At 38.1% G+C, this 14,676-nt stretch overlaps 1 long non-coding RNA gene across 1 annotated transcript in view; it reads right to left on the reverse strand.

The window, feature by feature from the left end:
• Window positions 1–317: 317 nt before the first annotated feature.
• The window catches only part of LOC121813670, a 32,439-nt gene continuing 18,080 nt past the window's right edge, over window positions 318–14,676 (reverse strand). Inside the window, exons 2-3 of the long non-coding RNA XR_006053818.1 lie at window positions 7,854–7,930; window positions 318–7,753 (exon numbers count right to left, since the gene is read on the reverse strand). This is a non-coding gene — a long non-coding RNA (uncharacterized LOC121813670). The remainder of the gene's footprint in view (window positions 7,754–7,853; window positions 7,931–14,676) is intronic.

Here is a 14,676-nt window from a genome sequence, read left to right on the forward strand (position 1 = left end):
TCCCTTACAAAATAGGGTAACCAGTAGGTAAGTAATCAGGATAATGAGGTGTATACTTCATGCACGTGAGATGCAGATGCTATGGAAAATAGATTCATTTACATTTTAAACTTGCAGATTTCATATTAAATGAATAAAATGGGTTTCTTTTTTCACTCTAAGCCTACATCTAAGCCGGTATTAACAATGTAAAAGTACATACTTAAAATTCCCACCTGGGTTTACTAAAAATCAGAAACTGAAAGGGAAATTTCTCAGTAGCAACAGTCAGTACTTTGTTTGTTTTTTTGTTGTTTTTTCTTGTTCACTTCCTTTTATGCTCATGTCTGATCATCCACTTCATTCTTTTACATGTCAGGACAAAAATGCTTCTTACCCCAACGACAGAAACTGATACAAATTTGAAGTTTTTTTTGACTTGTAAATGCAATTCTAGCTGCCTGCTAACAAACACCATGGGCACATGATACAGTCAGTACTTTGTTAAAACCCCTACGACAGCAATTACAGCTTCACAGGCTTTTGGCCAGTGTGTATCTGGGATGTGGAAAATCCATGTGGGTTGACTAATAAATGGACCTGCTGAGGACAGTGTCCCCTTCGGTAGTTTCTGTGGCAGAAAGCCTTGTTCAAAGCCACAGTGGCAATGTCATTCGCCACACACAGCTTTACTCACTTCTGTGCAAACATTTAAACCTTTTTCAGTTAATCACATCAGCTAGTCATTTTAGAAATCCTAGAATTTATTAAAAGAATGATTACTACCTTTTGATTACTACATTACCTTCAGTAATAACGAAAATATGTAATATGATGTATAATCTGTGCACAAATGTCTTTTGTGAATAATGTAAACCATCATATATTATTAAGAAAATACTTTGTAAAGCTGGCAAAATTCAATAGATCGTCTATTCTTTTTTGTTTTTTGCTTTAATTCTGTTGGTCACATGCTAATATCCTCATGCTGAGCATGACATTCAGGACTAGGGACAACTGACTCATCTGTTATACATTCTGAGAAGAAGAGATAAGAAAAAAGAGCAGCACCTTAAGGGATCGATAAACTGCACACCAGTATTAGCCATGCATCATTATAAAAATTGATCTTAAAAGTACAGGCCATCAAGTAAAGGTTCGGTGTCCTACTAGAGGACACAGATAAACAAATGAACCTTTGACTTTGTGGTTATTGTCTCTGAACACTTTCAGAATTTTCAGTGGTCATTTTAGAGTCCCTCTCTGATCCTCTGTAGAGCATTACTTGACCTGGCTGTTGGGAGAAAGGACAGACGTAAGCTTAAAATACCTCCCAGGCTTGACACAGCACTGCGCCAGCTGCACTCTGTAATTACCAGCAGTGCAATCAGCAGACTCGTTAATTTCCCCTGACTGACAGACGCTGACGGCTCAATTGCAGAAAATGCACTGGTACAACTTCATAAGAAAATGGAACTGACGTGCTGCAGGACTCTTCAAGCTTCAAGGCTGCACTCAGAAAAGTGCATTTTATGATTATGATAATGACATATGACATTGAAGACATACTGTTATAGGCAAGGTTCTGTTACATCTGGCAGCAAACCTCTTCATTAAAAACAAAGGATTAAAAAGGGAAACTGAATTCCTCTTCGTCTCCTTTTAAAATAGCAGATGTGCTGCTACATGCGCCCTTGCTAAGGACTCATCTTATGTAACATATTTAGGAAACCATGTGAAGTACTGCAGAGAGAGAGAGAGAGAGTGCTAACACATGGAATAGCTTTCTGGTTCTGCAGAAGTATTGATTTGAGCGTAAAAGAATGTGAAGCGGTCCAAAATAGACATTCCACCAGCAAAGTAATTGGGGTGAGGGAGCCAGAAGAATTGGCCCAGATAAATATGTCACTTAATGGGTTGTTTATGGCTGCAATTTGACATGATCCACGAGAGAACAGGCAAGAAGAGGGTCTAGTTTATCCTACAGAGTGACACTGGCGCAATCACTAAAACAGACAGTAACAATAAACATTCAAAAAATAGAATATTTAATCTGCAAACATGTATGCCGGCCTATTTCCAACATTAATTCATCCTTAGACATGTTGGAATTTTAGTGCAGTATCTATTAAATTATTTCTCTATTCCCCCGATTATAATTTAATCATATTCCTGCTGTGCGGTCCAGCCTAATCAGTTATTTTCCCCATCTCCATTCTAACATTATTCCAGACTGCCCTTCTGATTTCTTGCAAGCAGCTATTTGTGTCCCACCAAGATGAAATCCATATGGAAGAGGAACAGAAAAAAAATGTAGATAATAATTTGTTTTAGATATATTGTATGAATCATAATGCTTATACCTGCTGAGCTAATCATGTTTACAGGATTATGTATATGAATCAAGTAAATATATTTCTAAATGAGAAAAAAAGAGGGTCACATGTGTAATGTCTTATGAGGTATAAAATTCATACAGAAGGTAAACAGGGCAGCATGGTGGCATGGTGGTTAGCACCTCACAGCAAGAAGGTCCTGAGTTCAATTCCACCATCAGGCTGGGGTCTTTCTGTGTGGAGTTTGCATGTTATATGAATATGATTCCCACTAAGCCTCTTGTTTTTAATAAACATAAAATATATCAACAGTCAACATGATGGTAGTAGTATAAAGATCCCGACTGCTTTGCTGCTTCAGGACCTGGATGGCTTGCAGTACTTGATGGAAACATGATTGTCGGGTGCCTTAAAGCTCTTTCACAGTTGAGTCATGCAACAGAACAATGATTCGAAACACACCAGCAAGTCCACCTCTGCATGGCTTGAGAAACACAAAATAAAGGTTTTGGAGTGGCCTGGTCAAGGTCCAGATCCAAATCTGATCTTCTGATCTCATACCTTTCATGCTTGTTCATGCTCAAAAACCCTCCAATGTGTCTGAATGAAAACAATCCTGCAAAGATGGGTGGGCCAGAATTCCTCCAGCGTGATGCGAAAGACACATAAGCAGTTATCGTATACAATTGCTCTCAGTTCTAGTTGCCAAGCAAGGCACAACCAGTTATTAGGTGTAGGGGTCAATTACTTTTCAGAATTGGGCCAGACAAGTTTGTTAAGCTTTTTTCATTAATAAATAAATCCATCATTTAAAAGTGCATTTTCTATTTCTCGGGTTGTCCTTGTGTAATATATTTGTGTGACATTCTATCTTTCCCTTTGTCCTATTTCAAGATGTATTTTCTTGTTCCATATGGCTTGTTATCTAGATTCCTATTCTGTTTTTGTTCTTTATGTGGACCTTGTGCCATTTGTTTTGTTTTCAGGTTTAAGACCTTTGATTAGACCTTAGATTATTATTTGAGCATTAGAGATGGATTCAGTTCAGTGATTTGGGAAGAACCGAGTAGAACTGCTAGTCCTCCACATCAAAAAGAGCCAGCAGAGGTGGTTCACGCATCTTCTAGGAACCTCATGGATGACATGTTTGTGGCATATCCTACCAGGACGAGGCTCTGGGGTAGACCCAGTACACCCTGGGGAGATTAGGTCTCTTGGCCTGAGGTCTGGGCTGTGACCTGGCCCCAGACAAATAGTGGAAAATTGATGGATGGATGGATGGATGGCTGGATGGATGGATTGATGGGTGAACATTTCAATCACTTCACCTATGTCCCATTTTCCTAGCAAGATATAAATACATGCACAGTTTTGCACAGTACTGTAAAATGCTGGTCAAAATTCTTTTGTGTTATCTAAGTAAATTAATCATTTCATAAACTCCTCAGCCAAATTGGATCAACAATATTACTGAATGCCTTAACAATGACAGAGTCATTCATTTATTTTTAATGCTAAATGTTTGTTAGAGCTGCTTGCTGAATCAAGTAAAGTAAGGCACTCCAATCAATGTGACTTCCTTTCACTTTCATATCTCATTGAAGAAACGTAACTTTTTTTTTCGTATGCACGATCACACCTTCTATCTCCAACAATTTTCATGGACTTTTTTGGAGGCAATCAACAGTCAGTCACAAGAAATGAGTGTAAACTTGCTAATTAGCAAGGAAATACCAATCGCTTACTCTGCATTGTGTGAAAAATCGTACTAATAATGATGATATACTTTTTCTGTCTTTGTCTTCTTGCCTGTGAGTTGCCTCTTTTTTTCTGTAACAAGTCGTGTTTATTAAAGTAGACTAAGTTTTTCGCCTTAAGGATTCATTATGGAGTAAATGTTTGCACAATTAAATGGCTGGAAAATAACGACACCATTGCTGCTTTTTGATGGGTTTCCTTAAAGCATCACTTTCACAGCACAATTCTGACTGCTACAGGCTACAAAAGAATGAAGGCTTGAAACACAAAAGGAAGAAGATAGCATTTTTCCCCCCAGCAGGCATCAGTAGCTTTCCCCAGGCAGCTTAAATGGAATCGAGGCAATGTTGCAAAGTGCACCAAGCAAAAAGAAAGAGAGTCCAATGTTAGACAAGGGTAAGAAGTCAAAGGGTTCAAACAGATGCAGTTGGTAATTTAAAGTCAGCAAATCAGCAAAGCTATTCCTAGAGCAGAAATACAATCTTGTAGTCTAATCTTCAGACTACAAGAAGTCTGAAGATAAAGGTCTGAAGATAAAGGTGGGCAAACAGCAAGCCTGACGTTATTGAGAAGTTATTGAGATATTAATGCAAAAATCATCTGCTAGCAATTCTAAAGGTCTTTCAAAATATAACATAGCACCAGTTCACAAAGATAACAAAGTCAAGCTTAACTGCATGGAACATTAGCTAACTCTGCCCACAGTAGCGGTCAGCATAGTTAAAGTACTTCTACACAACTAATTAGTAAATGAGAATGACAGGTGAGCTGTCCAGGGTGTAACCCGCCTTCTGCCCTATTACAGCTGGATAGGTTCCAGACACCTACAACCCTCACCCGAACAAGCTGCTAACAAAGTGGATCTGTCCACTGTACATATACAAGCCTTGGGATGATGCTGGTATTTCTTTTATGCATTTATTGACTTATCCATGTCACTTGTGTTGTAATTGATGCCTGCTCTGGTTTCTTGCTGCTGCACTTCCCACTATTTGGTGGTGTATGTACTGTTAAGAAGAAGGCAAAGAACTATAGATAACCATCTTTTTATGACTATTTTGGTCCTAATGTAGTTGATGATGTTGTGCAGTGAAAATATTTTCGGCCAGCTGCAGTTATCTTCAGGGTATCACAAGTTCGCCAGCCAAAAGATGGATACTCCAGGGAGTTATCTGGTTGCAGTGTGAGCTGAGCTGTTTGCCAGTTCAAGTTCCATATTTGTACATATTGAGCATGATTTTGGTCTTTTCATTCAGACCTTGGCAAGAAGGCAAATAATTGTACTGTACAAAATACTGAACTATTGATTTAGTAACTTAGTCATGTAAAATAAATAGATAAAATGTGATACACCTCAGACAATACAGGTCTCAGTTAAATTACACACACAGTTAGAAAAAGACTGAATAAGTGTGACTTGTGTGGAAGGGTTGCCAGGAAAACGCCTATAGTTAAAGGCAGTCTTATTCTTTAGGAAGGTAGCTTGATGGATAATGTATATGTGTGATGCATGCCCAATGCTGGAACTGCCCCCTCTGCTCTGCTAGCAGTAGTTAGCAGTATGTATTCTATGTCCTCTGTGAGAGCACACCGATAGAAGTAGCTACACTGTGTTTGCCTCCTCGATAAAGGAATGTGCATCACTTTACTCTGCCAATTTGGATCAGAAGAGAAAAGTAGTTATCAGCTACAAGACAGGCTACAGTAAAGACATTAAACATTTACCAGAGGTCTCTTTACTATGTCTAGTCGCCACAAATCTGTTCATTTTGAAAAAGAACATGACAGCATGGGTTAGGTTTACTTAGCATAATCTAAACAAAACAGAAAACCTCAGCTAAAGCTCGATTCAAACTACAAGAAGACAATAACCCTAAGCATATTTAAAGCACAAAAAAGAAAAAGATTTAAGGAATTGCAATGGCCCAAAGTCCAGACCTCAACCCTGCTGAAATGCTGTGGCGGGAAAACCAGCAAACCTCAATGAACTGTAGCCCCACCGTAAAGGAGAGCATGCCATATTATATTTGAAAGACTGACAAAGTCATCCAGAAAATGATTACTTTTAGTTATTTCTGTTAAAGGTGATTCTACAAGCTACCGAGTCGTGTGGTGTAATTACTTTTTCCCGGGACCGCATAAAGTCCTCTAAAAACCTTTCATTTTGACATCACTGTGCATGTATCCAAAATGTTGTTGTTCTGAACAGCCATGTCAGTGACCAGTGTTGTATGATGATTCTCAACCTCTCGATCTTTAAACTGTTCCTTCTGTGTATGTGTGTGAATACTATGACAAACATTTACATGGAAATGAACACAGCAAATGATGAACCAGCCACAGGATTGCATTCATCACTGCAAGCTGCAGAGGTGACATTTAGACTATGACAGGAAATGTGATGAGTTATCAATCTTGCATACATATACACACACGCTCACACGTGCTATGAATAACTGTGATGTACCCAGCTGTCAGCCATATTTGACACAGGCAACACATTGGTGTGCATCCCAAGGAAAACTGGTTCACCTTGAATAAATCAGCGCGGCACTGTTCTTCATCTATTCCACACGCATCTACTTTGTTCCAGAGATGGTCATCAGTAACACAGATACTAATAAAATGAATAGTTCTCAGAACCACTAGCCTTTAAATCTAATACAAAAAATAAGAAAGCACATTACATAAGATTGATCGCCAGATACGTGAAAAATGCAAACAGCACTGTCTGCTAGTTTTATCATTTTGTAAATTACAGTGAGGTTTCTTATTTTCAGATGTTGAGTAATAAATAACAATGATTACTAGCCAGCAATATTTTCTGTGTATATTGTATTTTTCAGCTGTAACATCTCTTACTATTAGGCTTAAGACATACATCCCTGCCCTCTGCTATAGCCTTCTGAGACCAGTTCCGATTCTGCTCATTTCCTTAAGAAACTGTGGGAAAAATACTGAGAAACAACCACTGTTATGAAAACCATTGAATAGGCCAAGTCTTTTGATGATCTACAGTAATATGTAATTGCTTACTTGTGCTTACTTTGATTGTATTTTAATAATCTAAACACTAGACCAGGAACTACCGGTAAGTGAAATTTCAACTGTGGTATAAAGAGATGGTACATTTTGAAGTCAGAATAAAAGAAATCTACTGGGAGGAGACCTTGGGGCAGACTGTCATGATTTACTGAGTTTAATGGACTCAAACCGGACCGAGAGGCGAGCAAAGGTTAAGGATGTTTATTGCAAACAAGTTGAGATTAAAAAAAATAAACTTTTCTTGGTGATACTACTCAGAATGTATGTGAGAGTGTGTGGGTGTGCAGTGGAGAGTGAGCAGGCAGGTAAGTATCTGTGGGAATCAGTCTCTGTCCTTTAGAAGGAAATCCAAAAACAGAATCCAAAATTCAAAGCACAAGTCCTGTCCAGGTGGGCAGGTCCAAAGCAATAGAAGAGATGAGAAATCAAGGCAAGTACCCTATCAAGCACAAAGTAATAGTTCATTTCCTAAATCCAAGCCTGACAACAACGTAGCTCTATCATCTGGCAGTGAATGAGTGGAATAATCAGTCCATAAATTCACACAGCACTTGACAAGAAGCAAGGAAACAGGTGTGCAGCTGAAGGCCCAGCCCAAGGCTGATCAGGGGAACGACCTCCAGGGATTCATCTGGCTGAGAAAAATAGAAGAGAGCCAGAGTCAGAAAAAGGGTTAGGAAAAAGGAAGAAAGAAAAGCGTAGCAGGGCAGATAGTACCAGGACCATGATACTGACCTGTGACATGCTGAAGAGATGTCTTTCAACTGGCTTGGGGACACTTCAGCATCCCCTGGAAGAGCTGGAGGAGCTGTCTTGGTAGAGAGAGGACTGGGCGTTTGTATTTAGACAGCAATTTAGGGCCAGATGTACGTGCAATCCCCAGATAGCACTCATAGATGTGATTAGTTTTACAACTGAGTTACAAAGGTTGCGCTGGTCATGTTCATGTCTGTTTCGTCACGCCACTTGGTTCAGTTTCCATGCATCTGCACAGCATTCTGTTCACAGTGATCATAGTTATTCCTTTCAGTAAGGTTAGTGTTTTTCCAGTTTAGGTTTTTGGTTAGTTGCAGTCTCTGTCCCTGTTGTGTTTTGTCTACTCCCTTCTGCATCAGCCCAAATAAAGGCTCGCTTTCAGTTTAAGTTCACTCCCGTCTCCTCGCCTGTGTTCGCGCCTGGGTCCACCATGCACACTCTCCACACAGTCTCCCCCGCTGGCCGTGACAGACCTAGAGCTAAGTGTTATTGAAGCAGTCTGGCATCACCTTCACAAACGACAAAATGCAGTAACTTTGAAAGAGCTTTGAAATGTTTTTCTAGAAACCTGGAGACCTACTCTTAAGTTTATTTAGAAATTATAAATTACATTAAAACTTAAAGAAGAGAGTTCAAATTTTATTGATGAATCAGCCACAGCAGTCACTCACCATTTCTTTCCTATGTACCTGTGGTGCTGTGAAAAATATATGCTCCCTTCCTCATTTCTTTCTTTTTTTTTTTTTCAGATTTGTCATACATGTTTCACATCATCAAACAAATATATTAGTAGAAAAAGATAACCTGACTCAATAAAAAAAATGCAAAACAGCAGCCCCAGACCATCACACTGCCACCACTATGTTTGACTCTTGGTATGATCTTCCTTTTATGAAATGATCTAACAAAAAAAATGGAGACAATTACTTTTTCACACAGAGCCAGGCAAATTTAAAAACTGCATTTTGCAGTTATTCGGGATATCTTTGTTTAATATTGGTCCAACTGTGACACATTTACATATATGAGAAGAGGCAGATTGCTTTTAAAAGCATTTTAAGTTACTTTTCCCTGGTTGAGGGCATTGCTTTGTTCCCTTTTTCATTCAGAGCTCGTTTGGCACCTAATACTTTACTTTCATTCGCTTAACAGTGACAGATTCAAGTTAAATATGATCCAAATACAACAGAATTTCTTACAACATTTTTCTTTTTGAGTTTTTAATGTGCTTTTGGCAGTTCTCCAATATCACTCGAGAAGGAAAATAACTGCGTATTACGTGATAGCATTACTCTAAAGATGTCTTAATATTCACTGAGATGAATTATCTCCAGCTAGTTTGGAGTAACTGCTAAAACAAAGCAACAATGCTAGGATGAATTGATTATCCTTTCAAGCATTATACAACTGTCAGCGTAACACTGAGATGCGTGATTGCCAAACATCCACCCTCAGACTCCCTCTCAGCCTCCAATATGAATAGATAATTACACTGCGTCATTCTTCGTTTTTGCAGGTCTGCGATTTGTTTCAGCTCATCCCACGTCCCTAGCAGTGCATGAGTCATTTTGGTTCAACACTATGTTATGCAGAACCAAGCTGCCCTTTCTTTCTTTTTTGGGTGTTGATTCGAGCCCTCTTACACATTTCAACATGTCGAACACTACCACAAAAGACACAGGAAAATCCATTTGTCATGTCCCTCACAGTACAATTCATTATGGATGATGCACTGAACCACTTCAGAAGCTTTAAAGGGTCAGCTTTTCAGTGTTTTCTGAGAAAACCCATTTCAGAACATAATTAATTATCAGGGTGAGATGTTTTTGTGCTGTTTGGTAAAGGTGGAACTCCGTCTTCATTGTTGTGGAAAGTAATTGAGAATGGATGACGCTTTGCTAAACCCAAGGACTCTAAAAGCTGTCCTTTTCAGCACAGCGGTCAAAGTAAAAACACAAGACATAACTGAGGTGATCAGTTAAACTGGAACATGACAAAGAAGAAATACTGGCAGAGCGAAAATTATTGATTAAATAATGTTGAAAGAAAACATAAATATGCAACATTACAGATTTATTACAGATGTTAATGAAAGGCCGTATAAAGATTTAAAATATGTCATATGTGACCATTTGACCTCTCCTTCGAGATTAATAGATTGATTTTAAGATATAAAGAATTTAAAACTATGTTTCTTACTGCCATTGGCAACATATAATCATATGGAATGATACAATGAATATTTGGATTTTAAATATCACATTACTTTTGACCTCTTTTTCAAATAAGGTCAAACTTTCATAAAGTGTCTTTTATCATCTTTAACTATGATTAGAATTCAACTGCCTTCGCTTGTATTGGCAACATTTAGGAAATGATGCTGGTATATAAGGATTATAATATCTATTATTCGTTACCTTCTCATACATATTATCGAATTTCTACTGCTTTTTTTAAAGGGCACACTGCACACCATGCTGGAATATCAATTCAATTCAGTTCAATTCAATTTTATTTATATAGTGCCAAACAAAGATGGGCAGTAACGCGTTACTAGTAATGCGTTACTGTAATCTGATTACTTTTTTCAAGTAACGAGTAAAGTAAGGGATTACTATTGCAAAAACGGTAATTAGATTACCATTACTTTCCCGTAGGAACGCTGCGTTACTGCGTTACTAAAACCGTGATTTTTTTGCGAGAATGTCTCATGACAGTGACGTAAGCGAGTGCACGTTGTGACAACAGCTGTGTGCAGATCAACAATGGATCACATATCGATGTGGGAGAGAGTATGAGCGTGCAGCATTTAAAGCGTGGAAGTACTGACCTTACTTTGAGTTTGATTCCATAAAAAGTGACAAAAACATTAGCGTCCATTGTGCGTGGGAAGAAAACTTCTTTTTACAGCGAAAAAAACCCCTAAACTTCCAAGCAAGCACCGAGTGCGCCATGACGTAATGGGAAACTCACAGAGAAATCGCGGATTCTTCAACTGACCGCGGCACACCTGCACCAGGGTAAACCTCCGCCTACCGCAGTCCTGCTTTACAGGTGAAAATAGAGCAACAGGACCGCTGAGTCTTTGACTTTATTTATTTTCTGCTGTGTTTTACTTGCATCTATTTGAAAGAGTGAGTGTAAACACAAAAAATATTTTATTTTATGTGCTGGAATGTGCAGAAAATAGGTTTAAATGTTAAACTAATTTATTCAAGTCAGAGAATGTTGCATATAATTAAATTTTTGCTTGATGCATAAAGTTAAAAGATTAAAACTAGATAAAACAAGTTTAAAAAAGAGACTTTTCCATTTGATTACATTTTGTATGATGGATTATGTAGAAAAAGTAGAATTGGGCTGAAAGATCTATCGCTTTATCACCTCTTCAGGTTGTAAATCGTGTTTTTAAAAAGTAACTAAGTAACTAAGTAATTAATTACTTTTGAAAATAAGTAATCAGTAAAGTAACGGGATTACTTTTTTGGGGAAGTAATCAGTAATTAGTTACTGATTACTTTTTTCAAGTAACTTGACCAACACTGTGCCAAATCACAACAACAGTCGACCTCAAGGTGCTTTATATTGTACAGTAGACTACAATAATACATACAGAGAAAAACCCAACAATCATATGACCCCCTATGAGCAAGCACTTTGGCGACAGTGGGAAGGAAAAACTCCCTTTTAACAGGAAGAAACCTCCGGCAGAACCAGGCTCAGGGAGGGGCGGGGCCATCTGCTGCGACCGGTTGGGGTGAGAGAAGGAAAACAGGATAAAAGACATGCTGTGGAAGAGAGACAGAGATTAATAACAGATATGATTCAATGCAGAGAGGTCTATTAACACATAGTGAGTGAGAAAGGTGACTGGAAAGGAAAAACTCAATGCATCATGGGAATCCCCCGGCAGCCTACGTCTATTGCAGCATAACTAAGGGAGGATTCAGGGTCACCTGGTCCAGCCCTAACTATATGCTTTAGCAAAAAGGAAAGTTTTAAGCCTAATCTTAAAAGTAGAGATAGTGTCTGTCTCCCGAATCCAAACTGGAAGCTGGTTCCACAGAAGAGGGGCCTGAAAACTGAAGGCTCTCCCTCCCATTCTACTTTTAAATACTCTAAGAATATGCATGAGGTTTTTTTTTAGCTAATAGCTTCTTGGAAATCACCTTGTAGGTGCAAAAATATAATTTTATGTCTTTTGAACTGTGCTAGCTTTGGCATTTTTAGTAGATTTGACTAAAGAAATTGGAATAAACTGTGCTTTTGTGAAAGCTTGCTAATAACAAAGTCTGTAAAGATACACACAAGCTTAGCTTGTAAAAGCAGCACTGAGCGAGAGCTGCTTATATGTCAATTTTTGAAAAATTCAAACAAAATTCTAGAGGGACTAATTTCTAATATTTGTAACCTGTGTTAACTAGCTTTTCTCTCCTAAGAATAAACTCGTAGTCAAGCAGGCATAAACTGCTTGTTGTGATTATTATCGTGATTATTCCCACAACATTAAATATTGCTGTTTTGTCAGAGATAATTGAACTGCTGCTGTGCTGGGCTCACCTAAAACCATGGCCTTGTTTTCTTTCCTAAAAGAGAACACTTGATCCAGTTTCCACTAATGCATCTAGAGTCCCGTGTCCTGCTGTCCTACAAACCTTCAGTTTTGCCATCAGTTGATTTCTGACACTTTCCTGCCTTTTTTTTCTTGCATCAGGAGTTTTTATTATGTGAAGTAGAGGCGCGACCACATTTTAAACAAGTGAACAATAGCTGCAAGTTCATCTCCTTTAAAAACCTCTGAGTTGTTCAAATCCATCATATTTTTGAGGGTTGTCGTTTCTAAATCCGTGAACTTTCAGATAGTTTACAAGTTTCAATGAAAATAATACAATAAAGCCTGAACACTATAAACTGCAGTGAGCCTGATTTCTTGTGTTATAGCAGACGTGTCCACAGAGCTAGAATGTCTCGCCATAAACAAAACAGACAAAGGGGTTATAAATAAGTAGCCTAAATGTTATAAATATAAAATATCAAAGTGTATTAGAAAATAAAAACTAATCAATCAATTAATGAATTGATAAAAATCAATTCTCTTCAGCTTTTTAAGCAGCATAAGCTGTTGTGACAATCATCACTTTAAGGCTACATCCAGACGTACACGGGAATTTTTGAAAACTGAGTTCTCCAGTTTTTGTTAAAAAAAAAATCCTGTCCACATGTCAAGTTTTGAAAAAATATCTCTGTCCACATGTAAATGCAAAAAACAAAGTCAAATGCTGTCAAGAACATGCCACATCCTAACCGTGTAGAAATGTTGGCCAATCAGAAGTCTAGAAGCCTGTTTACTTCATCAGTTTCAAATGTTGAAAAAATGTTTCAAAAAGACTGTATTTTGGATTTTGAAAGCATAAACAGGGTTTTGTACACTCACAAAACCTGAAGTACTTCTCAAAAGTTTTTTGTGTTTTTTGGGAAAGGCAGCTAATTTTGTGTTACTTTTCAAGCGCCTTCATCATTTCAAGTGTTAATAACTAAAGACAGTATTTTGGATTTTGTCTCACTGGCTCCTTTGACCAGAGTTTATTCAATTAAAAAAATTTTAAATTTTACATTAGTGTGAGTGATCACACTAATGTAAATATGTAAATGATCATAATAATCATAAGTCATAGCGCTGTGAGATATGGCTGGTGTAGACTCACAACCTAGGAATGGACAAAATGTATACAGCATGCATAAATTTAATTTGAAAAAATTACATTTATTCAAAACCGATGTCGACATTTGCATCGGGATTTGGGTTGTTAGTGTCTGCGCTGAATGTAGAAGTCACATCCAAAGTTCAGTCGGACGCCTCTTTCTTTCTAAATGGAGGGACAGTAACTGTGTGTGTATACATGAGTGTGTAAAAACTGCAGATAGTAAGATTAACAGCACAAATATTTTGTCTATGTCTGCCATTGTAGAAATTCCCCTCATGCAAACAGAAACATCAGCACTGCATTACCTCAAAACAGGCACACACCTTTGACATTGCGTGACTAAATCTCCTTTACCTCATCCACACGTAAATGCAAAAACTGAGTTTTTGAAAATCTCAGTTTATTAGTGATCGAAAAAGCCATCTTCTGTGTGGACGAAAGGCCCAAACACATAGAAAAAGCTGCGTTTTCAAAAATATCCGTGTACATGTGGACGTAGTCTAAGACCAATAATAGCAATAGTAAGACCAAGAATAACAAGAAGTTCAATAACTAAAGTTGCAGGATTAAAATGTGTTGCAATCAGCACCACGAAAGCTGACCAGCACTGCATTGCCCAGCCGATGTTAATACAAGACACAAAATCAACAGCATTGTTATAAAAGTTTTTTCTGACTGTATTCAAAATTTATACATTCTATAGTTATTACATGCAAAGTTCCGAGATCAGTGAAGAAGGATTTACAACACAGAGATGTCTAACTTCTGGAAATCATGTTCATCATCAGTGGAGTGTGGTATGGAGGTGATTAGCTTGTAGCACAGCAGCTTTTAGCCCATCCACATTTTTGGGTTGAGTGTTTCTTCCTCTTTACAGCAGCTTATAGATTTCCAGTGGGATTAACATCAGACAAGTTGGCTGGCCAATCAATAAGATAAGATGATGAGGTGGTAGTGTTGGTAATGTGGGAAGGAAGCCCAGCTGGAAACGGAAATTAACATCTCCATAAAGCGCGTGAGCCAATAGCAGTACGAAGTGCTCTGCAATCTCCTGGTAGAAAGCTGAAGTCTGGACTTGATAAACTACAGTGGACAAA

Source organism: Haplochromis burtoni, unplaced genomic scaffold (genome assembly GCF_018398535.1).
Source record: "Haplochromis burtoni strain Fernald_Lab_line unplaced genomic scaffold, NCSU_Asbu1 Contig_14, whole genome shotgun sequence".
Taxonomy (NCBI): Eukaryota; Metazoa; Chordata; class Actinopteri; order Cichliformes; family Cichlidae; genus Haplochromis; species Haplochromis burtoni.